This window comes from Anser anser (genome assembly GCF_964211835.1).
Source record: "Anser anser genome assembly, chromosome: 1".
In the NCBI taxonomy this organism is placed as follows: domain Eukaryota; kingdom Metazoa; phylum Chordata; class Aves; order Anseriformes; family Anatidae; genus Anser; species Anser anser.
The window spans coordinates 173,054,150-173,081,471 of NC_139720.1; the positions used below are offsets into that span (position 1 = coordinate 173,054,150).

The following is a 27,322-nucleotide window of genomic DNA, read 5'->3' on the forward strand; positions in this document are numbered from 1 at the left end:
TTCCTCTGGATTCCTATGGAACATATGACTTGCTTTAAATCAAAATTATACCACAGTAATCCAATTCCATGTAAACTCCACAGTATTTTAAAACATGTCCAAAGTGCAGCCTTCTGGTTTGTTGTATATAATCTCAAAAATAAAGATTGTGAGTTAGGATTGAAATAGGTTATTTTGCATGCAAATAACATTTGTAACTGAAAAGATCTTGTCTTCATCTTGAATATTATTATTTAAGAAAGAACATATGGTACTTTTAGAAAATATGGTATTTATTTCTTCTGCAGGTGTTTTCCTACCACAAAAGGGAGTGATTAAAGCAGGAACTTTGACCACCTTTTGTGTTGTATTAGTAAAGGTTTCCTACTGTGATTTCCAAGTTGACCGATGGACACAAAATTAATCAGCTGGATGCCAAAGTTTCCATGACACCTGTATTACAGTATTAAATTGTTTCTGTTTCAAAAGGCTTAGCTAAAGTTAGTCCTTGGAACAATTCTGAGAAGCAGTTATTCTTTGCAGTGGCTTACTAGGTCTTCAGATTCTTTTTTAATTTATTATAGTATTGTCAGGGTAGATTCCTTTTGAAAGACATGGTTTGACTGTAGAAACCATCATGGTGTATGTTTGTGTTAAAATAACAGCTCATTTAAGCTGTAATCACAGAGGGTGAAACTGTATTTGAACTACTAATGTACGGAGTAGCTACATGTGGTTTATAGGTCAAAGTATAATAGTGTGAGCAATTTTTGATTGGTACAAATTGTAACCACTGTTGTCAACTTGGCTCCAAGAATCCCATGCACTTGGGGGAAAAATAATAATGTGGTTTTTAACGATGCCAAAGTACTTTAGGATATTGCTTCACCAAATATTAATTCTTCTGTGCAAGTTCCACTTTCCTTTTAGTGCTGCCCCCAATTAAAGCTTTAAGCACTTAACCTGTAGTTGTGAAAAAAGCATTTATGATGGGTGTAATCTTACTCCCAGAGGTCTAATTATCTCAGTTGGTTCCCAATTAATCCATGAAGTTGTTAGGTCTTCCTATTAATTAGATCTGTTCTTCTTGAAGAACAGTTTTATTTTTCATATTTCACTTTATTATTCCCTTCACTGGAACCCTGCAGGGTGGGAATACTACTTTGAAATGTTCTTATTTGTTTGATTGCTGGTTGATGCTTAATGAAGATGATGTTCTTTACCCACATCTTGCGTTAAAGTTCAGTTTGGAAATTAGAATGCAAGTCCTTTAAGCATGGAAATTAAATGTAAATATAAATATGTACTGAGTGAGAGAGTGACTTGCTTTATTCTAAAGCTATTAGTCAAAGTTTTTTTTTTTTAATTCTTTTTTTAATGTTAAGGCCTAATCTCACAAAAATTGAAATTGAGGCAATTCTGTACACATTCTACATTAACATATTATTAAAAAATATTAATATATATATTTAAGACATGTCATAAGAGAATGCATAAATGAGAAAGTTGGATGTATAGTCATATTTACCTCCTCATTTTCACCTGTGAAAAATCCTCTTTTCATATAACAGGGATCTGCAGTCAGGAATAGAAGCTTTATTAATTAATCACAAAAACACCCAGCAAGTGAAATATTATCCAAAGATTGTTGGAATTTCAATTATTCCTCCATTTGTGCTTCGACTCTACATGATAGAAAGCTGTGTTAGTTTATTGGACAGTTGTGTCTGTTTCCTCTATTGTGTCTCAGTGATATTCCCTTGCTGTATTCCATCAAAAATCAGTTTACCCACTGGAACTGTGACTCACTTCTAGGAAAAAAAGTGATCAACTGTGGCCTTCTTAAATATTGAATTTAGCCAGACAACGAATAAAACTCTATTTGATGCTCACAGAATTTCACTGACTTAAATGTTTTGTTCCCACCATGTTGTGTAAGTTTTTCTTTTCTTTTCTTTTTTCTTTTCTTTTCTTTTCTTTTCTTTTCTTTTCTTTTCTTTTCTTTTCTTTTCTTTTCTTTTCTTTTCTTTTCTTTTCTTTTCTTTTCTTTTCTTTTCTTTTCTTTTCTTTTCTTTTCTTTTCTTTTCTTTTCTTTTCTTTTCTTTTCTTTTCTTTCTCTTTTCTTTTCTTTTCTTTTCTTTTCTTTTCTTTTCTTTTCTTTTCTTTTCTTTTCTTTTCTTTTCTTTTCTTTTCTTTTCTTTTCTTTTCTTTTCTTTTCTTTTCTTTTCTTTTCTTTTCTTTTCTTTTCTTTTCTTTTCTTTTCTTTTTCTTTTCTTTTCTTTTCTTTTCTTTTCTTTTCTTTTCTTTTCTTTTCTTTTCTTTTCTTTTCTTTTTTCTTTTCTTTTCTTTTCTTTTCTTTTCTTTTCTTTTCTTTTCTTTTTTCTTTTCTTTTCTTTTCTTTTTTCTTTTCTTTTCTTTTCTTTTTTCTTTTCTTTTCTCTTTTCTTTTCTTTTCTTTTCTTTTCTTTTCTTTTCTTTTCTTTTCTTTTCTTTTCTTTTCTTTTCTTTTCTTTTCTTTTCTTTTCTTTTCTTTTCTTTTCTTTTCTTTTTTCTTTTCTTTTCTTTTTCTTTTCTTTTCTTTTCTTTTCTTTTCTTTTCTTTTCTTTTCTTTTCTTTTCTTTTCTTTTTTCTTTTCTTTTCTCTTTTCTTTTCTTTTCTTTTCTTTTTTCTTTTCTTTTCTTTTCTTTTCTTTTTTTCTTTTCTTTTCTTTTCTTTTCTTTTCTTTTCTTTTCTTTTCTTTTCTTTTCTTTTCTTTTCTTTTCCTTTTCTTTTCTTTTCTTTTCTTTTCTTTTCTTTTCTTTTCTTTTCTTTTCTTTTCTTTTCTTTTCTTTTCCCTCCCCTCCCCTCCCCTCCCCTCCCCCTCCCCCTCCCCTTCTCCTTCTCCTTTTTTTCTTTTTTCTTTTTTTCTCTTTTTCTTTTTTTTTCTTTTTTTTTTCTTTTTTCTATTTCTTTTCCTCTACCAGGTTGGTAATTGCTTATTTTTGCATTAATTTTACAGATAGTTAAATAACTGTCCATTCAGAATTCACTATTGAGAATTACCTTATAATCAATTCAAGATCAAACTGTGTAAACCAGGTTTAGTGTTCCTTACGTGTAATTAGTAAATTTCATGGATGTAAGATAAGTAAGTCAAGTAAATGTCATTCAGTAAGACAAGAATGAAAATAATAACCAAAATAAAAACATAGTTATTTTTCATAGATTACATTCATATCTACAAACACGCATTTTGAGTAAATTACATAGGCTATATAAGCTGGAATGGGAATTACAACTAAAGTACAAAGCCTATATATAGCCTAGAATGGGAAATAATTATTTTAGAGAGAAGAGGCTGTGATATATTTTCTACAGTAATCAGTGGCAGCAGTGCAGTGCAGCATTGAAGTAATCTCTCTCTCTCTCTTTCTCTCTCTTTTTTTTTTTTCTTTCTTTTTTTAGGAAAAGAAAATAAAAATACTGGATTACCTTGTGCCTGGCTATTAAAAGGTCTTTTTGTCTTTTTGCAGACTCTGCAACTAATGTGAACTTTTATTTACTAAGGGAATGTTTTTTAACAAATGTTTGAAATTTAAAAATAAAATGTTTGAGGCCAGGTGGAACTGCGGAGAAAATTGGATGTTGTTGTAGGTACATTTTTAGGAAGAAAAGTGTGATATCACATTGCATTGCTGAGAAATGTTATCTAAATGTGTAAGTGGAAATGGCAGTGAAATGTCTCAATATTTTTTCTTGAAGTTATTTACATTTTCTAGCAACCGAATATTTAAATGTGTTACCATACTTACTATCTTAACATCAGGTGTTGTTTTAATTATAGTTAGTGTATGCAACATAGACGGATAAATATTCTGCCAAACTCCCGAACTGTCAAACCTGATGACACATGAGAAGAATGAAGGAAGCAGACAGCTGAAGTTATAATGTATATTGGACCTTGCTCAGGCCTAACCCGCAGTTTATTGACATCACAGGGTGACCTGATATACTCTTCACCTACCCTAATCTTTAACTTTCACCATGTTATCATGATCACAGATAATCATGCAATGATAGAAATGTGTTTAGCTAGTGTTATTGATGCACAAAGCAGGTGGCACAGGGGTAAAAATAGGACCAGCTGCTCCACTTCCTGTGTTCATTAGAAATAACACCTTTACTGACAACTATGTAACAGAAAATATAATATCAAGAAAAAAAAAGACTTAGTTTGAAAACATGTTGGAGTTTACTAAGACAAATCATTGGATTCTGATCCATTCAAGCCAGAATGTAAAACTTGCCAGTAGATGGCATGACCCTGTCCCTCACTTATCAGTGCTCCTTCAAGTAAATGAAAAGAGAAATCAAGTTCAGGCCACACCGGTGATCCATGAAAGTTAAGTACACTTGAGGGACATTATGATAAAGTTGAGGTTGCAGCTGTTGGCAGGTAGATTAAAAGGGAATGTAGAAAACAATAATTTTATTGTGGCTAAAAGAATTTATATAAATGCTTCAGAAAAAAAAAAAGATATTTAAAAATATTTTTTGGTGTAGATTACTTTCATTGTGTGTGAAATTTTTAGTTGATTTTTATTAAAGGGGTTACTAATTGTGAAATCTAACCTCTGAAATTGCTCTGACAGACCTTTGTTTATTATGCAGTAATTAGAAAGGCACCATTAGCATCTATGCTCTGAACTTTTCAGTGTAGTTCAGGACACATGGTAGTATAGCCAATTAAAACAAAAAACATTTAAGTGGGTAAGAAAACTATTAAAGCCAATTCATTAGACCTGCATATTTTGGGGTCAGTGGTACAGAACATGCACATCAAAGCAGAAAAAGCTTGAGTTGCTAATATGCCCCAAAGCACTGAAGTGAGCAGCATTGCAGATTGTGAATTTGAGAGGTAGGGCAGCCTTAGGGTACTGATTACATTGATGAGGATATGGTAATGACTTAAGCAGCTGTCAGGAGTTACAGATACCAAAATCCACAAGGATGTGTGGCTAAGTAACAGATGCCTTTAAAACTGTCTGTTTTGCTACTGTTCAGTAACCTACAGCAAAACTTTAATGAGGTGACCTCCACAGCACTTTGTACGTAGTCTGAGTTTTCATTTTATAAAAACCATTTTTCTTGCAGCAGTGGATGAGCTCAAATAGATCCAAATTTAAGAGTTACCAATAGAAGTGTCAGATCAAAGAGCAGAAACAGAGGGGAAGAAGGTGATTTGTAAGAACACTGAATAGTAAATTATTTCAATCAATACAAGTCCTTTTCAGTGCTCTATACAAACCCAGCAGAGATCAGATACCAGTGATACTAGAAGGTCTCTTTAAGGACAGTGCTACACTGGAGAGATGTGATCAGTTTGTTGTAATGTCCAAACGTATTCCAAATACTTTCAACAATCTGACCAAAGCCTGTAGACAAAGAATCAGAGATAGAAATAGATTCATTAACAGGATGAAAGAATCTAGTGAGTAAAAGCAGAATTTGTTTTTGGACAAACCTGTTTTCTCTCACAAAAGTTACCCATCTAAAAGTTAGGTGCTAGGTCAAAACTCATAATCCCAGGTCATTTTTATGGCCAGTGTGGAAAAAAAATCAGTCCAAGAGAGTGAATCATACTGTCCAGGACATCTAATTTTTGTTGTGGGAATTATTCTTTGGAGGATCTTTCTTTTTTATCTTTAGAGGTGAATTGGATGACTAGATTAGATGTATAACTTGTGGAAGGCTAAAATAACAGGCAGTGGAAGAAGGGTTAAATAATAATGTGCCTGTGACAAATTATTGTTAGTGCCACTGTGTAACTATGTATCCATTTCCTATCAATTTTCCCATATTCATTTATTACTGCACTTGCAGACCACTTATTAAGTATATGCAGTTGATTGTCTTCTTTTTTCCCCATGCTATAATTCCTACAAATGTTCCACCAATAAAACTGAATTTTGCTACTTGGACAGTATTGTCAGTAGTGGGGTGCAAAATAGTATCGATCTCAGGGAGACAGTGGTGAGTCAGTGACACCTGACCTCAGTTAAGCTTATGTAAAGTGCTGAAAAGTCCTCATACTGTCTTTAATAACTCTTCAGGGATTGCTGTCCTTTCCTCCTGCAGCTTTTCACGTGCAGCTCAGTGATCTTGTCCACTGTGAGCACAGAAGTGAATATAGTTGAGAACCAATCAGCAGTGTGATTAATCACTGTTAACAGAAGAGCAGGGTACTGCTGACTGTTGGCATTCACTGTTTGATTTGAATGCATTTATCTGGGGAGGTGGAAGTCTTTCTTTATTCTGACTGAAGCAACCCTGCTGCTTCCAACAGTTGCTGAAATCAGGCATATTTCACTGCTATTAATTCAACATAGGAAACTGCTATCATTGTGCTGAGGTGCTGGACACATGTTATTCTTGCTTGTCTGAATTCTAAAGTCAAATTAGACTTGAAGACCCTTATGTTTTCAGTCAGTTAAGATTTTACCAGGTAAATGGGTTGGTCCTGGTCAAAGTTCAGTGCTATTTTTTTCACCTTGCAAATGAGGCAGGAGGTATCCAAACTAGTGAGACTCAAGAGTAAACTAAACAGTGCAAACTCCTTTATACCATTTCTGAACAGCTCTCTAAACTGATATTATGTATGATAAAAATCAAGGATTTTCATATTATGCTTGCATCTCAAAATTACATTTTCCCTGCTGTTTTTATCAGAATATTATTATTATTTTTTCTTGCTTTGGCCCCCAGTGAAGATGATGGCTTGTTACTTTCTTTTGCTGTCTGCCACACAGTGAATAACCACTTGATGATAGGAATATTAAGGGACCAAGTTCCTTTCCTTTTCACAAAGACTTAGACTTCTAATTTGCAAGGCAAACATTAAATCTAACCTAATGTATTTACTGTAGACTCCTGTCTACCACACTGGTATATGAGCATCTTCTAGATGAAATAAATGGCAGAATCTGTAGCTGAACAATAGCACTCTTCTTGTTTGAGATAATTAGAAACCTTACCATGCTCACGAAAGGTTGATATTGCTTGTGGAAAGACACCTGCCCCCTCTCCCCCTGCCCCAGGGTTAACTTTTTAAGATACAGGTTTTCAGTATTAAGTTCCCTTTGTATATTCTCAGGACAATATTTCTGAAGAACTTAATCTTGTATTATTTGTAGAATTTTATTAAATAAAGATCATCAAGCTTTACATTTCCGAGGTGTGACAACTTGTCTCATAACCACTCAATTTCCAAGTGGCATTTTGGACTCATACCCACCATTATAATGAGCATGCCTTGCACAAGAAACTATGAAGACATTATGTGGTTTTATTTTGCTTTTTTTCTGTTGTCATGAAACACTGAGTTAAAGTAAAATAATAGTTATTATGAAAATTTATAAAAATATATATCTCAAAATGATGGGTCTCTAAATTGTTATATTTTATTGCTATTATGACATGATTTTGTGTAGTAGCAAGACTTGGAACCCTTTGGTTCCTAAATAATTAGAAGCAATAAGGCTTTATTTATTTGTTTGTTTGTTTGTTATTGTTGTTTTCCTTATTTAAAAAAAAAAAGGAAAGAAAAAAAAGGTGCTGTCAATTGAAGTTATCATATAGCTGACATCTCTGCTTTTATCTAAGTAGAGTATATTGCTAAGGTGATGATTTTGTTTGCATTCTCACAGGATTTGTTTGCATACTCAGGTTAGGTGCAACACATTGTTCTGCCTTCCTTTTTTGATAATGTGTAGCAAATGGCATACTTGGTTTGCCCAGATATTTATACTTCTCATTTAACATTTCAATTCATGGAGTCAATCACATGTTATTGGTGACCTGATCAGTACAGAATCCATGAAATTTTGACTCTTTCAGGTGGATGATGCCTGCTTAAACAGTTACATGTAGGCTGATTTTTTTTTTTTTCATTTGTTAGAGTGACAATGAACAGTTTATGCAGACAAGTAGGATTGGGAAAGCATTATAGAAATCAAAATATTGCTTTAATGACATTCTTAAAAGAGTAAGAGTAAGTTAAACCTGGCTATCATAAATATTCCCAATTAGAAAAGTGAGTGAAAATATTTAGCAATGTGTATCTAAAGTTTTATGTATATATGTTTTGCCTCCAATATATATTTTTCTGCCTGAATTTTGATTGACAGATCATTATATGAAACAAAGAAAGTCTTAATCAATAAATTCCAAGCCATTTGTCTAGCATGAGTAGAGATAGACTAATAATACTTTCACTATTGCTTAGAACACCAGCCAGATGGAGACTAGTAAATACCTTATAAACAAAAACATGACAATAATAGAATGTTGGCCTATTAACATGAAAGCTTGAGGATGCTCCTTCCATGCACTGCTTAAATAAACTGTTTCAGAAAATGAAGATCATAAAGAGTAATTATTTTTTTGCATTACTAGCAAAATCCAGAGCATCAGCAACCAATACCAAAAATGGACCACTTAAAGAAAGCTTTTCATGTTATAAGGGCAAATGTGTGTCACATGAGATAAACCAGGTATTTTCATAAAACCTGTGCTGTAATGTGAATATTTTAAACTCTGCTTAGAAGTGCTTAATTTAGATGGCAAAACCAAAATTACATGTCTAGGATAGCATTTTCATGATTAGGAAGCTAGATATTCCTTTTAAAGGAAACCTTGAATCTTAGTTTCCTAAATTGTCATAATGCATGACTGAGTTGACAATGACACGAATCTCCCTGTTTCTGATTTTCCTTGAAGACTCTGCTGACTTGATCATAATCAAGCCAGATTATAGAACAGTACATGGCATTTTGGACAGCTGATGAGCTTTGGCTGAAGTATGAATTGAGTCCTCATCTAACATTATTTTACAAGATTATCATTTAACATATGGTAGAAAATTAGAATCCCAAACCTGAGTGTAGTTTTCAACTGGTTTAGTTTTACTAGCTTTTGAAAATGTATTTCTTGTGCCCTAAGTTTCAAAATTATATTCCAGTAGGAGCTATTCAGTATCTCTAACACCCATTGTTTAATGAAAAATCTAAATCACAGAATCATAGAATCAGAGAATGGTTTGGGTTGGAGGGGACCTTAAACATCATCTAATTACAACCCCCCTGCCGTGGGCAGGGACACCTTCCACTAAACCAGGTTGCTCAAAGCCCCAGCCAGTCTGGCCTTGAACACTTCCAGGGATGGGGCATCCACAGCTTCTCTGGCAACGTGTTCCAGTGCCTCACCACCCTCTGAGTGAATTTCTTCCTTATATCTAATCTAATTCTAGCCTCTTTTAGTTTAAAGCCATTACTCCTTGTCCTATCACTACACTCCTGATAAAGAGCTCCTCTTCTGCTTTATTGTACCTTTTAGGTACTGGAAGGCCACTATAAGGTCTCCCTGGAGCTCCCTCTTCTCCAGGCTGAACAATCCCAACTCCCTCAGCTTGTCTTCATAAGAGACATGCTCCAGTCCTTTGATTGTTGTTGTGGCCCTCCTCTGGACTCATTCTAATAGCTCTATGTCCTTATGGGGATCCTAGAGCTGAACACAGTACTCCAGGTGGGGGTCTCACAAGAGCAGAGTGGAGGGGGAGAATCACCTCCCTCAACCTGCTGGCTATGCTGCTTTTAATGCAGCCCAGGACATGGTTGGCTTTCTGGGCTGCAAGCACACAATGCCAGCTCATGTTGAGCTGCTCATTAACCAACCCCCAGGTCCTTCTCCTCAGGGCTGTTCTCAATCCGTTCTCCACACAGCCTGTACTTTTGCTTGGGATTGCCCTGACCCAAGTGCAGGACCTGGGACTTTGCCCTGCTGGACTTCAAAAGGTTCGCACAGGTCCACTTCTCAAGCTTATCAAGGTCCCTCAGAATGGCAACCCTTCCTTCCAGTGTGTCAACAGCACCACGTCTGAATTTTAAAGAAAACTGAAAATGCTTGCTACCTGATCTCGAAAAGTGTCCTATCTTCTAATTTTATTTGGGAAATTTCAAATTAGAGCAGGAACATTCTGTTTCTAATTGAGTATATATATTCCCAAATAGTCTCATATACAGTTATTAGGGAAGGGCTAGTATTTATTTTTCTGTTTTGTTTGTTTCTTATTAAGGAAGTCTTTTGTAAGCAGTAGTCTTAGTTGTGAACGTTGTCCTACTGCTTTGGGTATTCTTCCTGATAATTTTTAATTGTTGTATGGTGACTTAAAAATTACTTTCATGCTTGTAGTCAACTCAGCCATTTCTCATTCTCCGTTACATATTCTTAATGTGCATGTTAAAGAGATGAAGCTTCAAATATTGTTAAAATACCTCTTCTGAAGCTATTACTTTATTTAGCATTGACTTGACAAATATTACCTCCTGACATCTAGAAGTTTGTCAATAATACTTTGTGTGCATACATACAACATGTGTGCAAACATACAACGTGCTTAAGAACTGCAACTATTTAATGATGCTTCATTAATTTCAATGGAATGCTGGGAGGCATATTTTCAAAATGCCATTCTGTTATTACTGTTCTGGGAATACATCATGTTTTGCAACAATTACAATATCCATTGGGCAATAAATCGGTTAGTTATATTCCTCTAGGCCCAGCAAATGAGCTAAATCGCTGTTTCAGAAACAACTTTTCCCATGCTCATTTAAAATGAGAATTGGAAAGGAAACATTAGTACAGGATTAAATTGAAAGGCTAAGTGAGGTATGTATAGGTTCAACAGAAGGGCAACATGGGGACTGTGAACAGGATTCCTTCTGTCACAGTATACAACTAGAGATAATGAGAATGCCAAAAATATGCTGTAAATAATCTATAGCTACATACAGAAAACAGAAATAAGAAAATAATATAGGTATTTATGTTCACTGTATTTTAAGCAAGACAATGGGTTTGCAGTTTTCTTCCAGATGTGGGGGTAGGGAAAAAAAAAAAAAAAAAAGGAACAAAATGCTCTAGCCAAACATGCTTTTAACTCCTGATGTGCCTCTGTCCATACTGGCATTCTAAGTCTGTTATCTGAAGAAAATTTGTAGGGAAAGATATAAAGAACTGTGGTTGATAATCTATACAATACAAAACTTCTGAGGTCATAACAAATAAGGACTTAAATCAGAAAGCAAGATTTAAATTAGACATTAGGAAATATCTTGAAACAGTAAGGATACCTAAGCACTGGGTTAGATGTGTTGAATAAAGTTTTGAAAAGTTCACTGATGCAAGTTTTTGAAATTAGACTGATTATCAGCTAGGACAGAATCAAGTGTAGTTATTTCTGTACTGTGGAAAATGGATAGAAAATGTGATCTTTTGAACTCTAATAGCCCTTTTCTTTCATGAGTACTCACTCTGGGTCTATTCACGATTGCTTTCAGTCTTCTGAATTAAGTGTAAGATACAGGGATTTTTTTTTTATTATTATTTTCAAGAGGGAGAAAAATGTTTTCTTTGGTGCTTTTACAAAGAAAAAAAAATCAATATATTTGTCTATTGTCACCTCATGCCATTTGCAAATGGAAGACTGGTCAGAATTATTACTCTTTAAAATGATTTTGGGGAAGTGAATAGACTAAGTTGTTGTTTTCTGTCATAGTGAAATTTTCATTTTTTAAATAATTCTCAGAAGCAGGTAGCTATACTATGCTTTCTATTATTATTTCCTCACAGCATTTTCTTATAGTTAGAGGAAATAAGTTACAAGCTGATTTCTTGTATTTTTATTTTTTCCTCTGGGTGCATGAAAATGTACATGATAATGAAATATACACGAAAATAATGTTTGGACATTTGAGGTGATTAGCTATGAAAATGAAGATGTGACTGAAGTTTTCTTGATATTTTGGAAAAATAGAACAAATTTAATGATGCTTTGCAGCAGAATTCCCTGGAAGCTCCTTGTGGACAGAGAAAGACTTAAGTGTGGACAGTTCAGTTGGATCTAAACAGTTGAAAGATATGGTACTTTAAGGATGAGCAACATGAAGCAGCAGAAGGATTGTTGCTTTTCTCTTTCCTGTTCCTAAAATGATTCCTAGCAAAAATGTTGTGTGAAGGGTTATGGTTTATATGTAGTGTGGATTAGAACCAGGCTACCACTGAATCAGGAAGAATTATCATAAACAAGGAGCCTTGGAGAGAGTTCTTAGAAACTGAGAAGGATACAGGGAGGCTAAAGGGCTCAAAACAGAGGAAGGACTGTAAATACTGTTTTGACAATGGACTGACAGTGGTCTGATAGGTTTTGGAACTGATAACTTAGTGATTTTTAGCACTGTTTAATGTTTTTTACTCGTTTTGCTGATGTCAGCATTTTCCTAGTGAAATACTATTGTATATTAGTGTTGCATGTCTGTTTTTATTTGGTTTAAGACAGCTATTCTAGGGGTTTAAATCAAGATGTGAAATTGCTCCATCATTGCACGGAAGTTTATAAGTGATTAGTAAATAATGTAAGTACCTATTTCATTCAGTTAATTGACACAGGTATAAAGTTGCACAATTGCAGAGGCTGGAAAAAATCGAGTACTCTAAATGTAGTAGATATTTTTTTCAGAGAGTCTGAACAGCAAGAAAGCAGATAGAGGAGACTTTTCAAGACACAGAGGAAAACTGTCCCAAGTGGCTGAGAGATCACAGAAAACAAACCCGCTACAAAAATAATGAGATTATGTGAAAGCATGGAGTGACACCTCAGTAGGTGGAAAGATAAAAGATAATCAGAAAATATAATTTGGACCAAGTCATGCAGTTTTAGTTTGTTGTTTTAAGAAACCATATCCCTAGCCTTAAGGCTTAATTTTACAAATATTTCAGAATGATTCCTCTAATGTTTTTATAGGGTACAAAATTTTATCCTCTGAATTGAATAGTCGTATATCTTATATAAATTAAACTATTTCTCCAACTTGCAGAAACGACTGGCCTATTAATAGTGTCCTTTTCAACATACAGTATTATATTCTGTCAGTACTGAAGCAGGACATAGTTCTTTTTTTATCCTGAATCCCACTTGTACTTCTAAACTGATGATGCAGTTATCAGCATTAATTTTGTTACAGAAATCTTGCCAGATCTTTCTCATTGCCTAATGATTATCTGTGCTTTAGCTTATATTCTATCAGTTTCCCAGAATTCAATGTTCTTTAACCTTATTGAGTGATTTATTTTTGCACTCAGCAGACTCTGAATATTCATTTTTAATACCACAGAACTGGATTTTTACAGGCATCCTTTTTATCTTCTTTTATCTTTTTTTTTTTTTTTTTTTGGGGGGGGGGCAGGGTGGAAGGGAAGGGCATTTTTAAAGGGATGGAAAGACAAGCAACCTTTTTTGGACACTGTGGTCTTTTTGCAGAACCCCACCTCATCCTCTTTGATTTTATCGTAGGAAGGAAGGAAAGTTTCTCTAAACAATTTGCAATCCATAATCTTTACATTTACTTTGCCTTTTTTTTTTCTATAAAATAAAATAAAAATAAAATAAAATCTGCCTCTGTTTTCAGCTAATAGTATTTTTGAAACAATAAGGAAATTATGCTTCCACAAAGACATTCATCCTATTTCACATCATTCCTACCTTGCTAGTATTGACAGTCAGACTAATAGATTATTAAGTTAAAGGTCTATGTCTAATTCCTGAATAATTCTATTGAAGTTTTATATAAAATATATATATAAATATATATATAATATAGTATAATATATATATAATATAAAAAGCATGCTGATGGAAAAAGAAAATCTGATAGCCTACAGAAACAAATGCCGATAAATTAATATTGAGCTAATTAAGACATATATGGTAGTGTCTGTTCAATATATGATGGAATAAAGACTGAATACAAATTAATTCATTTAGTAGTATATGGGGAATCAGAAGAGACTAGATATGAAAACAAATATTTGTAAATAGGATACAAAATCTTTTCTGCAGATGATCAGGAACTAAGGCAGAGGACTTCTCAAAGTATTTGAAACAACGGGAGAAAAGAATGTTAGGAACTTCCATTATTTTTAAAGAAACAAATTCATGAGCCCAAATAGAAGTTGAGCATTGGAAGAATTTGAGTACTTGATGATATAACATTAAAAGTTTTGCTGGGAAAATAAAACACATTAAGAAAAAAAAAAAGTTTGAAATTTTTAAAAATGATATCACAGTACCATTTCTTATAGTTCAATATTCCGGATACAGATTTCTTAATATTGTTCTCTCAAGGGAGGAACTGTCTAGGGCAGGAAGAGTAAGTGGAGCAAACTTTGAACATTCTTATTCTGTTGTAGACATTTTGAGGAGTTTAATCAGAGTTATGAATAGCTAAAATTAATCAATGTAGTGTACTAGTCAAAGCTGAGTGAATCAAAATAAAAGTCATGCCTTTGATACAGTATTGTTATGACACGCTTACCAGTATAAAGTTAGCAGTAGCTTTACTGCACAGCAGTGTTCACCTTTCTACTGACTGATCTTTACGAAGCATATTGTGGCTTTTGTTATGTATGAGATTCAGAATCATGCCTCCGGAAAGTTAAAAATACAGAAAAAAATCAAAGGTGTGTTTTTTGTAATTTATATGGATATTGTCCCTGTAATTAAAATCTCTTGCACTACTTTGTTCCTGAAAGTGAGAAGTAACTTTACTCCATCAAAATATTATAAAATATTATCCACGATTGAGGTAGAATATAAATTCATAATTACAGAAACCAACAGTCACTTGTAATATGTTTATCATTAGTATTTGGCAATGCACTCACAGGTATTAAAGCCCCTCCAAAACTCTTTCTTAATCCCAAATCAACTGAAGGTGAGAATGACAGCGAGCTTCTCCTGCACCCCACATACCAAATTTAAACTATTTTCTGAACATTTTAAGACAACTCAATGCCTTTGCTATATCACTCTGGAAGATATTTTTTGTTGTTGTTTTTAGAGGCTAAGGATACTTAGTGAGCCATTTCTGTCCTTTACAGCAGTACACTTGAAAATTATAAGTGCAATTTCTTGTCTGCATCAAAAATATTAGAGATTTTTTCCTACACGCCAGTTGTGAACTTGGACACAAACTGTCAGGATTATGAGTCTACTAAAGAATGTAAACAAAAAAAAAAAGGAATATATATAAACATGAAAATCATTGATGATTCAGACTACAGAGGATTCCTGAAATAAAAACAACTTTTGCTTCTATAAGACACAAATCCATCTAGTGCAATTACAGTATCTTATTCTTTTCAGCTGATGAGATGACAGTTTTGGTGATGTAAGTGAGGAATAGATTCTTATTAATCAACAAAGTACTTTCATCAAGGGTGCTCTGTGGTAGGGACTATGTAGTCTTATATAGAATACAAGAAGTTGTTAATAATAATAATAATAATAGTAATAGTAATAGTAATAGTAATAGTAATAGTAATAGTAATAGTAATAGTAATAAACATTGACATAGCAGCCCTTTGTCCTAATTTTAACAATGCTCTTCTTTCATAATTTCTTTTACTTTACAGCCTAATGAACACTCCAGATAAGTTACGATATTTAGTTTAAATCTGCAAGCATGAAGAAAACACAGTAACAGAGATGTCTTCTCTCAGTTCTCTTACTTTGAATGCTAATCTCTTTATTTTTCTAGAATGAGCCCACATACAGTATTTGTCCTCAGTCTCAAGCTGACAGTCCATCTATAAGATCTGAGGCTTTTCCATCCTAAAGTATATCTTAAAATAGCTTGACTGCTTGATATAGATCATTGCAAAATAAACAAAATTGAGTCTTGGAAATGCATGGAAGTTGGCATGAACCTATCAGCTGTTGACAGAGCAGGATTAGGTGGTTGACTTCTTTTAAAAGGGATCTGTACTTCTCATCACACCTGTTTTCAATTTTCAGGTTATATTCCTGATAGATTACATTTCTGAATTTGGTACATAGATGTCTCAAAAGCATGGAAAATAAAATCTCTATTACATATTTCATGTAATTTATTATTGTCTTTTACCAGCCAACAAAATTTCCTATTATGAAAAAAGCTATCTACCTCTACCTATCTAGTTTTATTTTATTTTGTGGTTGCTTTTTTGTTGTTGTTGTTTCCCTGAGTGTTTAGTTGTGTTGTCTGTTAGCTCCTCTGTGGCATCCTAAAAATTCAAATTATGTTTAGAACTGTTACTTATGGGGAAAAAAAAAAAAGGTAAAATAAACACAAATAAACACACACATACAAAATTATTGTAGGGCTAGAGAATACTGGAAAGTTTTCAGCTTTTGTATTTGATCAAAGTGAACTGTGTAAGCCTTGTATTCTACGTAATTTAAATAGGTACTCCATTTTAAACGTAATGATTTTCTTTGCCGAAGTAGTCGGCTTCCACATCTTTTTAGGATCAAAGAAGTATGGAAAATAGAAATGTAGCTTTTTAAAAGCTGTTAGGAAATTCATTACTGAGGCCATAAAAAACAGATAGAAATGTGCTTATTCCAGAGACCAGGGACAAACTGGATAATGCTGATGCCTCTACTGCTAGATATTTGAGAAGTTCTTTCACAACACTTTTTAGGAAAATACACTACTTTGGACTGAAAATAGCTTAAAAGACAGGAGGTGGTTTGAGATAGCATAGCAAATAGTGTTTTAAGGAGGATTCAAAATAAAACCAACCAACAAACAAACAAAAAAACCCAACCCACACAACTTTATTAAATTTCCCGATTAAGAAGTGTATAAAAGCTTCTCTTCCATTGTATTTTTCCCCTTGCATCTTCATCATAATGATATTTAAAGCCTCATTATGTTTTCAAAATGAAAAACTTTGTCTTAAGATGTATCAGCATGATAGCATGATGCTGTACAATTTCCCTTTGAAGTTCTGAGGAGAGTCTTCTCATTACATTGTGTGACAATTTCTTAATGAGAAGATGTTGGTGGAGTAGAAGCTCAATGATTTTCTGTATGACAGGAAAGGGTTTCCTTTGAGTTAAAAAGACTGTGAAAGCAAACTATAATGTTCATATTGATCCCGACACTATCTATAGCTGTCTTTACTACATGTGTTTATTTTGCCATTATTTATTTATTTATTTATTTAAGTGTTAAAAACTTGTCAACTTAAGAGAAAACTCAAAGGAGAAAAAAGAGCAGATCATATGACATGACAAATAAAATATGACAAAAATATATATATATATATGTAAAAGACCTGGCTTAGTATAATGCATATAATGCACAGTTAACAGTAAGTTTACTTAGGAACAGTTTATAAAACTTCATGTTGTTCAAATGTATTGTGGAACAAAGTCTTATGACCATTGCATTATTTATATATCAGTTTGAAAAGCAAATAAATAAAGGGACTCATACTTTTTTCTTGCTTCTGAAAAGACAAATATAATCTCCTGCTATCAAAAGGCCTGTATCATTAATGAACTAGATTTCAGCCTGTTTTGTATTAAACGTGATTGTTTAATATATTTTATACACAATCCAGAGACATATGAATGAAAATAACTAATAAGTTATTCATTGGTTCTTTGGAAAGATTCAGTTTTGCATTTAAAAAAAAAATCATTCAGAACTAAACCTTTTCCATTTTTCCATTCACCCTTGTGGTAACTCTCATGAAGATAGCAGAAAGCTGTAGATTCTAGAAATAGGGTGTATCACGATGGGCAGATGTTGACATTAGCACTTGACACAGAATGAACAAATATGAATTCCCCCTTCTGCAAAATCATCCTATAGTCAGATGTGTTGAAGTGCTCTAACTGAGCAGCCTTCCTGTGTATTTCTGGTACTGCCAGTCACAATCTGCCTGTTTGCCATCAGAGTCTTCTCTGCTCTGTGAAGTTGTTTACACTTGTGCAAAGTGGCTGAAGTAGTCTCAGGAGCAGATCTACTCACATGAATTGTCACAGTCCTATTGACTTCACAGGAACTATGATAACAGTTGCTGTCTTACTTGACTGCTGTCTTATTTGAGTGGATAATCTGACTTAGCAGTGATTTACATTGCCTTTGCAAGAGTCTAAATGATTACTCAAGGTAGAAGACCGCAGAGGATCAAGTCTTTCATACAGTTCACTTCTTAAGAAGGCTACTTTCAAGAATCAAGAAGATTGACTTTTGCGACATACGTGTCAGAATTTAATAAGTAAAAAACAAACAAACAAACAAACAAAACACCTCTTCTAATTGTAAATGCTTTCCAATTATTATTATTATTTTTTTCCAGGCTACTGTTGTATAAACAATTTTTCTCATAGTCACATATGATTAAAAACTGCAATATAAACAGGATGAAAATTTTCACAGTGTAGTATCTTTTCCAAAATATACAGTTTTTTCCCCCATTACATGAGGCTTCAATTTGTATTAATTAAAGCTACTTCCTGGGTGGTCAAAGATGCAAGGTGAAAATTTTGTTAGGATGTTTTACACTATAGCTAAACACCCTGGTGTTTTATTGCTAATTTTCACATTTTCACTGCAGTTGCTCATTGCTTTGGTGGACTGTGAAATTATTCTTTACTGCTATGAAATGAGATAATATGCTGTGGTCTGTTAAATGGGAGATCTTTTTCTGAGTTCTGATTTAAAAGTTCGGTGTTCATGCTGTACATTTAAAAATAGTTTTATTTCTACTCCGCAACAAAATTAATGAATAGATGTCATCCATTCACCACTTACACCACTCTGTGGTTGAAATGCATTCCCTCTAGAGTTAAACTGTTTGAAGTAATGAATGAATTTAACCTGGAGTCTCAAAATCTACCCATTAACCAGAATATCCCCTCCAAAGGCAAGCCAAAAAAAAACCAAAACACTAAAAAAATAAATAAATAGTGGAAGTGCAATAAGGTAACCTACAAATCAGCTTGTTTTAGTGTTTGTAGTGATGCCTGTAGGCTAACAACTTTCTACAAAGATTGGCTTTTAAAATCCTGGTAAACCTTCCGAACTTTGTGTTGGTGCTTAGTCTGTGTTTTTCCTTTGGAGGGCTGTGGAACCAGTTTTGTGATGGGATTTAAATCAAAGTTATTAAAGATAAAGAAGACATAGTTAAATCAAAGCAAGGAAATTTACATTTTATACATTACAATATACTTTACAAAGCTGACTTTGCATTAGCTTCGCTTTGGCAAAGAGAAGATACTATTTTTCCAGAAATTGGTTGCCTCTGATTAGCTTGAGAAGGAATTATCTCAATCTGCTCAGTTGTCTAATTGTTGCCAAATTGTAAACTGGAAATGTAGCTCCTCCTATGGTCAGTGGAAAGAAATTGACATCAAGTGATTAATACCCTGCAAAAATAGGTGTGTTTTAGAGTAGTGAGAATTCTTGGAGGAAGTCTTTGTAGTGGATAAAAAAGATGCCTCTAAACAGACTTTGACTAATATTAGATCAGTAAGCCTGAGATGCTTCCTTGGCAATATATTTATACAACCCTTGCTGTTTATATAGTGTCTCATACTTAAGACATTTATCATGAGTTAAATAGGTATGGGAATTCAGTATTATTTTGCAGGTGGGTTACAGGATTTAAGAATGTATTTAAGAATGTCTAATGGAGAAAACGTCAAGTATTTTTCTTTCCTTTCTAATCTATCTCTAAGAAGTTCTCCACCATGTTCAGAGGTAATTTTGATATCTCTTTCCTTGTGTTTCCCTGTTGCTGTTGTATCTATACCTAGTATTTCTGGAAATTATATTCTTACATTGGGAATATCTGTTTTCTGATTTGTTTGATCACAGAAGTCTCTTCAGATCTTTCATATCAGTTTTGCCTATTAGAAAGCATAAATAATGGATTCTACTACCTTTGTCATATAGAACTTTCATACTGCCATGACAAAAAACATTTAACACTATAGAAAGCATTCATAGCTTTCACTGAGGAAAACTTGAAAAAACACAGGTTTAATGATGAAGAAAATCATTGAGACACAAACTCCATAGAGGTAATATCCTGTTGCACACTAATTAATAATTAAAAACAACACAAGTTTATGTTTTTTTATGCGTTTATTAGGCTACCTCCTATAGCTGGTAAAAAGAAACGGCTTTTGGGTACACAGGTCTCATCTTGTTTCTATTATGTACAGTACTCATACAGCTGATTTGTGAAAACAATGAAAGTACGATACTTAAGCCTTCTGGAATTAATTTCTTGTTCAGTCATCTGCATTCACATAGGTTTAGGTGTATTTTATTGCTAAAAAAAAAAAAAAAACAAAGCAAAAAAAGCATTACTGATTATAAAATATACTGATGGTATTTAGCAAAAGTGGGACGTACAAGAAAATTAAAGACTCTGCCAAAGGGGTAAACCACGTTTCATTTTACAATTACGATAACACAATATGAGTCATAAACCTTTATTTAATTTCCTTCTTGTGGTGGATTAGCCTTGGCTAGCGGACAAACTCCTGCCCAGCCACTCACTCACTCCTCTTCCTCAGTGCAACAGGATAAGAAAGTAAGCTGATAAAGCTCTGGTTCAGGATAAAGACTGGAAGATTCCTCATCAGCATCTGTCACAGGGACTTGAGGAAAATAAATAGATAAATAAATTATTGGCAATTAAAGTAGATTCAGTTATTGAGAAACAATGATAAATTTTAATACAACACCCTTCCTCCCCCGTTTCCCTGCTCAGCTTCACTCCTTCGCTCCTGTTTCCTCAAACCTCACTCTCAAAAGCAATGGGGAATGGATGATGCAGTCAGTTCCTCTCTGCCACTCCTTCCCCTTTTCACTTCTTTATTCCAGCATGAACTCCTTCCCATGTCTTGTAGGCCTTCAGGATAAATCTGCTCCACCATGGTCTCCTCCACCAGCTGCAGAGGAATCACTGCTCCAGTGCATGGAGCACCTCTTCCACTCCTTCTCTGACTTTGCTGTACACAGGGCTATTTCTTGCACTTTTTTCCCTCAATGCTCACACTGCCACGCAGTGTTTTGCTCTTTCCTACATAGGCTTTCCTTGAGGTGCCACCAACTTGGCTGCTGTGCCCAGGTGAGCCCTGTGGTGGGGCCGTTGGAGCTGGCTGGAACCAGCTGTGTCTGTCATGGGGCAGCCCCGGCCTCTCCTCACTGAGGAGACCTGCGGAACCCCACTGCCAGCATCTGGACACCTGTACCTAATATATGTCTGCAGTAAAAATCCTGCTGCGCATAACTACCTTAATTATTCGGAAAGTTTTGAGAGAACCTTTCTGTGAGACTTCCTTGGAGTAACAAATGGACCTTTCGTGGCATGAACAAAGGCTTTAGAGTGATGATGAAATAAAGCCAGTGTACATTTTCTAATGCATTTGCAGCATGAATTTAGAATTCTGTCCTGTTGAATTCTCAGACTAACAAATCACCATTTCACCAGAAAGATGTGAGTTTAGATTTTCTTTTTTTCTGTTTTAGATAGTTATTTCTGTCTATGCAATGAATGAAAGCCTCTGATCCCTGTAAGTCATTTTTCACTCCATTGCTAAAAGAAATGTTGAAGTGATTGCAGTTTCTGTAATAGTCAATGAGTATTTTTAATTGCCAAGTTTTGTGTCTGCTCTGTAGAGCCATATATTAACCAGGACGCAAACTGGCATTCATACTGCCTGATCATTTATTTAGGAAGTTATAGAATCCCTCAGTCTCATTTAAGGACAGTAAAAGTGCCCGCAACAACAGCTGAGAAATAGAGGGAGAAAGAGAGGGATAGAGACAGAAAGAGAGGGAGAGGGAGCAGTAGTACTCTGACTGTATAAATAGGGAAAATTACATAATTTACATTTGCTAACCTGACTGGGATTTAACACCTAATTGCAACCCTCTTAATGATTATCTTTTACAGAAGGATAATGGTTTGAACAATGCACGGGGTTTTGTTGGTGTATTGCCGGGGGGGGGGGGGGGGGGGGGGGGGGGCAGAGGTAGGGGAATGTTTTTCTATTTTACACTTTGTGCTGTTAAACAGATATTTATTAATCTAATAGTCAAAGAAGAAGCCACTCTCTGCCATGTGTCTTAAAAACAAAAGAAATCTCCTTGTCTTTATCCATGCTTGTGAAAGCAAGCCTAGTAAAATCATATATTTTTAAGGGAGGTGACTCATGTGCGCAGTTAACATTTATAATGGTACATCTTAAAAACACAAGTCTTTTCCAGACTGACTTGGTCAAGATTATGATACAGTTAATAACATGATTAGACCTGGTATTAACATCAGTGGTGGTAACATCTTAGAAAGGGTTTAATCATTGATGGTATAAGAAGCCTTTGTCTAAATCTTAAAATATCTCCCTGTTGCAAAACTATGTAATTAAGGCAGTGACCAGACAGTCCTTGCAAAGGATAAGTTGTATTTAAATGTAGATTATTCCCCTAGTTTTGTGATTTTTTTTTTCTTCATAGTTTGTGCAAGTTATTTCAGATGGACAGCCAGATGGATTGAAAAAACAATAGAGTAAGACTTGGAATACAATCAAGGCATTTTACCTTTCCTAGCTAACCTTTCTAAAATCATGCCTGATCTTATGAAACAAAATGAAAAGTGTTCTCTTCTAATAACATTGAGAAAACATTTCCCTTGGTTTACAAGCGGTAGTGACTGACTTATATAACATTGCGCATAGAAGAATTCTCTGTGGGATGCTTTTATTTCTTCTTGCAAGTAGCTACAGTGTTATCTCCTGAGTGAGTATAATGGCTAAGTAATCCACACACATGCATAGAGTTTTAAGAAGCTGTGAACTTGTCCACTCACAGAACAGAAAGAGGACACTTGGGGCTCAAATCCTTGTCACTTAATATGAGGTACTTCACTGAGATAGCTAAGACACAAGCACAAGTGTTTCAGGTTTCAGCGGTCAGTGTGACTGGGGACTGAATTGACTTATCAAAACACTTACCTGTCATTAAGGACCATCAAGGAAGCCTAGGAGGACCAACCTGGGTATTTTTTAAGGCTGCACATATATGTTTTCTATTCCAGTGGTTTTTTGTTCGTTTGTTTGTTTTTGCTTCTGTTACCAATAACAGGAATAGAATTAACTATTTTTTTTTCTTTTCCCTTAACCATCTGATACTGTAAACATAATAACAAAAGTAACAGTACTTATATTTGAGCTATATCAAGAATAGCCTGAGCTATATCTCTAAAACCACTTTCATTAAAGGTTACTGTTTATTAATGTGGAGTCAACAGCATTTTGATAAACCTCTTAGTTTAAACTAAATGACAGAATAAGAGCTAGTAGTGAACATTACAACCAAATGTGACACATTGCATTTATAAAAATAAAAACAACAGACTTTGGAAAACTGGATAATGCTTCAATTGGATATATTATAAGTGGAGTTTTGTTTCCATTTATGCTTGCAATGATATATGCAACATTACTATTGTTTAGATTGTAAAATAAATATATCCTGGATTTCATTGCTTAAGATCAGAATATGAGACCCAAGTGACTAAAGGTCAGGAAATGCATAGGTTAGCTCATAGTAGCCAGTGAAAGGTTAGTAGGTTTGGAGGGGAGTAAGGGACATTTCCCAGTACATTTTCGCAGTTTTGTAGGAAAGCATGACTCACTTGCAAAGTGAATACTATGTTGCGCATCTACTCCAGCAATGATTTAAAGCAAGAGAGGTATTAACCTCAGAAAGAACCAAGCAAATGCTCTCTACATTGAGAAAACATATTAACTCAAACTAAAGGTGAGCTGAGGCCAACATTTTTTTTTTTTCTTATTGGGATTGGAACCCCAGATCAAAACTAACTTTTAGACTGAAACCAGCCAGAATTTACTCTAGCTAATCAGCATCATAAGATTTTCTTGAATTACTTTACTAATAATCTAAAAACACTCCAATCACTTTTGGAAGATGAACATGGAATAGGAATGAAAAGTGAGTAAGACTGAGAACTAAGCAGGAGCAGACCAGTCTGAAGTTAAAATTAGTTCTGGATTTCCATTTAGGACAGCTCAAGTTTTATTTCTGCTTTAATACTTCAGAACTATAATTGTTTAAACAATAAAATTCCAATTCATGACTGAAAGTTTTTACCATTGCTCACGTTCTGTAACCCGTGAAGGAGATTATAAAGAAAAAAATAGTTGTTTCATGAGCTGGAAAGGGATCGTGAAAACTGTGAGCTAAGAAATAGGTATAAAGATAAAATAAAGCTGTTGCTTTGTTAGTTTGGATCAAATCTCACACATATCTAGCTGTTCACAAGCAGAGGTTAAGTGCCTATTCCAACTTGTGAAATAATCAATAATAACAAATATTGCAGTCAACTTTCTGTAATAACTTCAGACATTTCAAACCAGAAGCACACATAAGAGGACTCTAAAGATTCTTAAACACATTGCAAGTGAAGTAGTATTCTTTTGATAAAAATTAATTGTAATTTTGATTTGTGTGTGTGTGTGTCCAGGTTTCCATAATTTTTGAGAGTGAAAGGGACTTTTGTACTTCATTTGAAAAGTACAGTTCAGACATTTCTTTGAAATAACAATTCTAGATAGCACAGTACTATGTTTGGATTAATAGCTGAGGCTTTTTCACTTGAGAACTCTAAGAAGCTGAAAATTTCCCCATAAATTATATTTAGCTTTTAGGGAAATCCTGCAAGTCCTTATGGTCTTTTTATGGTTCGTCTCCTTGAAGTTCTTTTGCCAGGTATGTTGTGTTGAGGACTTTTATTTATTTATTTACTTCAGATAGATTAGTCTTACATTTTTACTTCTTGTTTTAATATACTTTTATATATATATATAGTGCTGAAAGTATGTGAATGCCTACTTCCTAGTAGGCATTCTAAAAAATAACAGCATTTCAAATACCACATAGCTTCATTATTTTAATGTGTAATAACCTGAACTGGTGCACAATATAACCCTAATTCAAGAGTAAGTGTGACTTTTCAGTTTGTTTGTTTGTTTACTTGTTTGTTTTATTTTAAGAACTGCATAGAAAATTGTACAGAGGAGGTCTGGTGACTTAGCTTGAGGAGTGAGCAGAGTTAGAGTTGTAGTGTATGACAAGTGTTTTGGTGTTGAGTTCCTTCAAAGATGAAAATTATCTGTACTTTCAGTTGTCTTTCATTTTCTCGTTGCTGTTGTGGAACTGTAATTGTGTTCTGTGAGCCCTGAACTTCATCCTCTCCTATACAGCAGCATTGCCTTGTACGTATAAAGGTGATGTACTTGTAAATAAACAAATAAATAAGTAATAAAACAAAAAAACAACAAACATGCCAAAAGTCTTTTTAGTAAGGCCTTTCAATAAGTATAACCAAATGCATTACATATTGTTGTTTCTGTCTTCTATTACTGAATTTCTCTGTGTTAAGGCAGACATTTATATAAATATATATGAAATAATTCTTCACACATATATGTAAATATATAAAGTAATTTTTGTATACCTATGTATACTCTCACAGCAACAAGAATTGTTAATCAACCATTATTTCTATACACTAAAACTGTCCTTAAAACTTACATTGTTATTAAAACTGGATGGTATAAGTAACGTGCCAGTGAGTAAAATGAGTTCTTTTTAATTGGATCACCTAAAGGAAATAGCTTACTGGAAGCAGTCCATGAATTTGGAGGTACTTAAAGTGTTTTATGATGAATTCCTATCCACTGAAAATTATATCTAACATCTTTTCCACTGATGTTTTTTGGGATATTCCACTTACATGGATATATAAGGGTATATGTGTGTGAATGTGCATATTCATATTTGTAAATATCTTTTCTCTTTATGAGCTGATTTTTAGGGCAATGGGAAAAAATGTCGAGATTCTATTAACATTTTTATAGAACGTTCAAACCCTGAGAGTGCCCCAGTTCAACCAAGTAAGGTGTGGAGTTTTGTTTATTTGTCTTTTGTTTGCTTGTTTTGGTTTTATATTTGTGTGTGTGTTTAATACTGGATGGTGGCATGGCCAACAGAAGAAATAAGAATTTACGAATGGAAAAAATGAAGTGTATCACTCACTCACACCCCTCCTGCTACCACTTACTGAATATGTTCTGATGTTTTGTGCCAGGCAATGAAGTTCTTTCACTATTCTTGCAAAATTGTTCCAGTAACAAATTAATGCCAGTGATTAATTTCTTAGTATGATATTTCTTTAATAATGTTTACCTGTACTTACTGCAGCATGTTGCATTTCTGTAATAATTTCTCTAGCTCTTTGGTTTTAGTTATTTTAAATTCTATGTAACCTATATATCTCTATCTTACTGGCATATCTGTTGCTGTTCTCTGAACTTCCTTTCAATAAAAGGATGATGAAGGGATATTATTGAGGATATTACTGAGCTATAGTCACAGTAAACTAGAATAGAAAAGAGAGCACTTCCTTTTTATTCCGTGGTGCTTTTGTTACTGGATTGTAAGCTTGTCTTGGAAAACATATGGCCAGTTTGCATCTGTTGGAAAGCATTTTTCAACATCACTGCTATTTTTTTTTTTAATTTCTGTTAAAGATCAGTGTTTAAATTTATTTCACTCCAGCTGTAGTTATCAACCAGACCTATTGTCCCCCATATTTTTAGCTTTCTTTATAGTAATTTATTTATTTATTTATTTTAAATACAATAAGGTAATCTGTGATTTTTGTTGCCTTTTTACAAGTACAGTATAAAATGTTATAAATCCCTGCCCTGTTTCTGACAGAGAGTGTATCTATTATCATCCAAAGTTGTCTTTTTCTTGGACTGTATTTTTTTTATTCTAGTGACACCAAAGCATATTTCACTTCCAAATTTAATTGTTTTCACGTGTTTCCACACAGGACATTTCTTGTCCCACCTTCTGGTTTCCTCTCTCTTGATAAGCATTCTAGCAGCTTTCACATCCTAAGAGGCATTAATAAGGGCCACCTGCTACTGTGACTCATTTAAAATGTCTCTGCACAGTCTGAGATGAGAGATAATAAATATGTCCAGGCCAAGGGGGATCGCAAAGGAACCATGAGACAGTATTGGTCAGCATGATGGGCAGTGGTCTCAGCATGACAGCAACCTAACCTTATGCTCCATTATTCCTCTGTGTAAATGCTCAGCAAATGTCACAATCCTGTATGTATGCTGTAAGCAGTTTGTGGCAGGTACTACATGCTGCTGTAGGCCTGCATATAACCACTGAAGTGTTAGTTTTGACAAGTAATGTTGGTTCCCCCACCCACCCAAAACCAAAACCAAACCAAAACAAACCAACCAACCAACCAAACAAACGAAATCTGAACAGTTGCTGAAGACTCTTTAGCAACAAATCTAAATACTTATTTTGTATATTTTCTGTAAGTTAGACTAGAGATTTTTTCTTGGA

General features: G+C 34.1%; 1 protein-coding gene and 1 long non-coding RNA gene across 17 annotated transcripts in view; one reads left to right on the top strand and one right to left on the bottom strand.

Moving 5' to 3' along the window:
* The window catches only part of PCDH9 (protocadherin 9), an 803,467-nt gene that overhangs the window by 358,732 nt on the left and 417,413 nt on the right, over nucleotides 1-27,322 (top strand). The gene's annotated exons all lie outside the window — the stretch shown is intronic.
* On the bottom strand, nucleotides 20,192-21,853 carry LOC310892633. Its single transcript, XR_014578277.1, has 2 exons — nucleotides 20,669-21,853; nucleotides 20,192-20,520 (listed from the first exon to the last, which is right to left on the bottom strand). It is a non-coding gene; the product is annotated as an uncharacterized lncRNA (long non-coding RNA).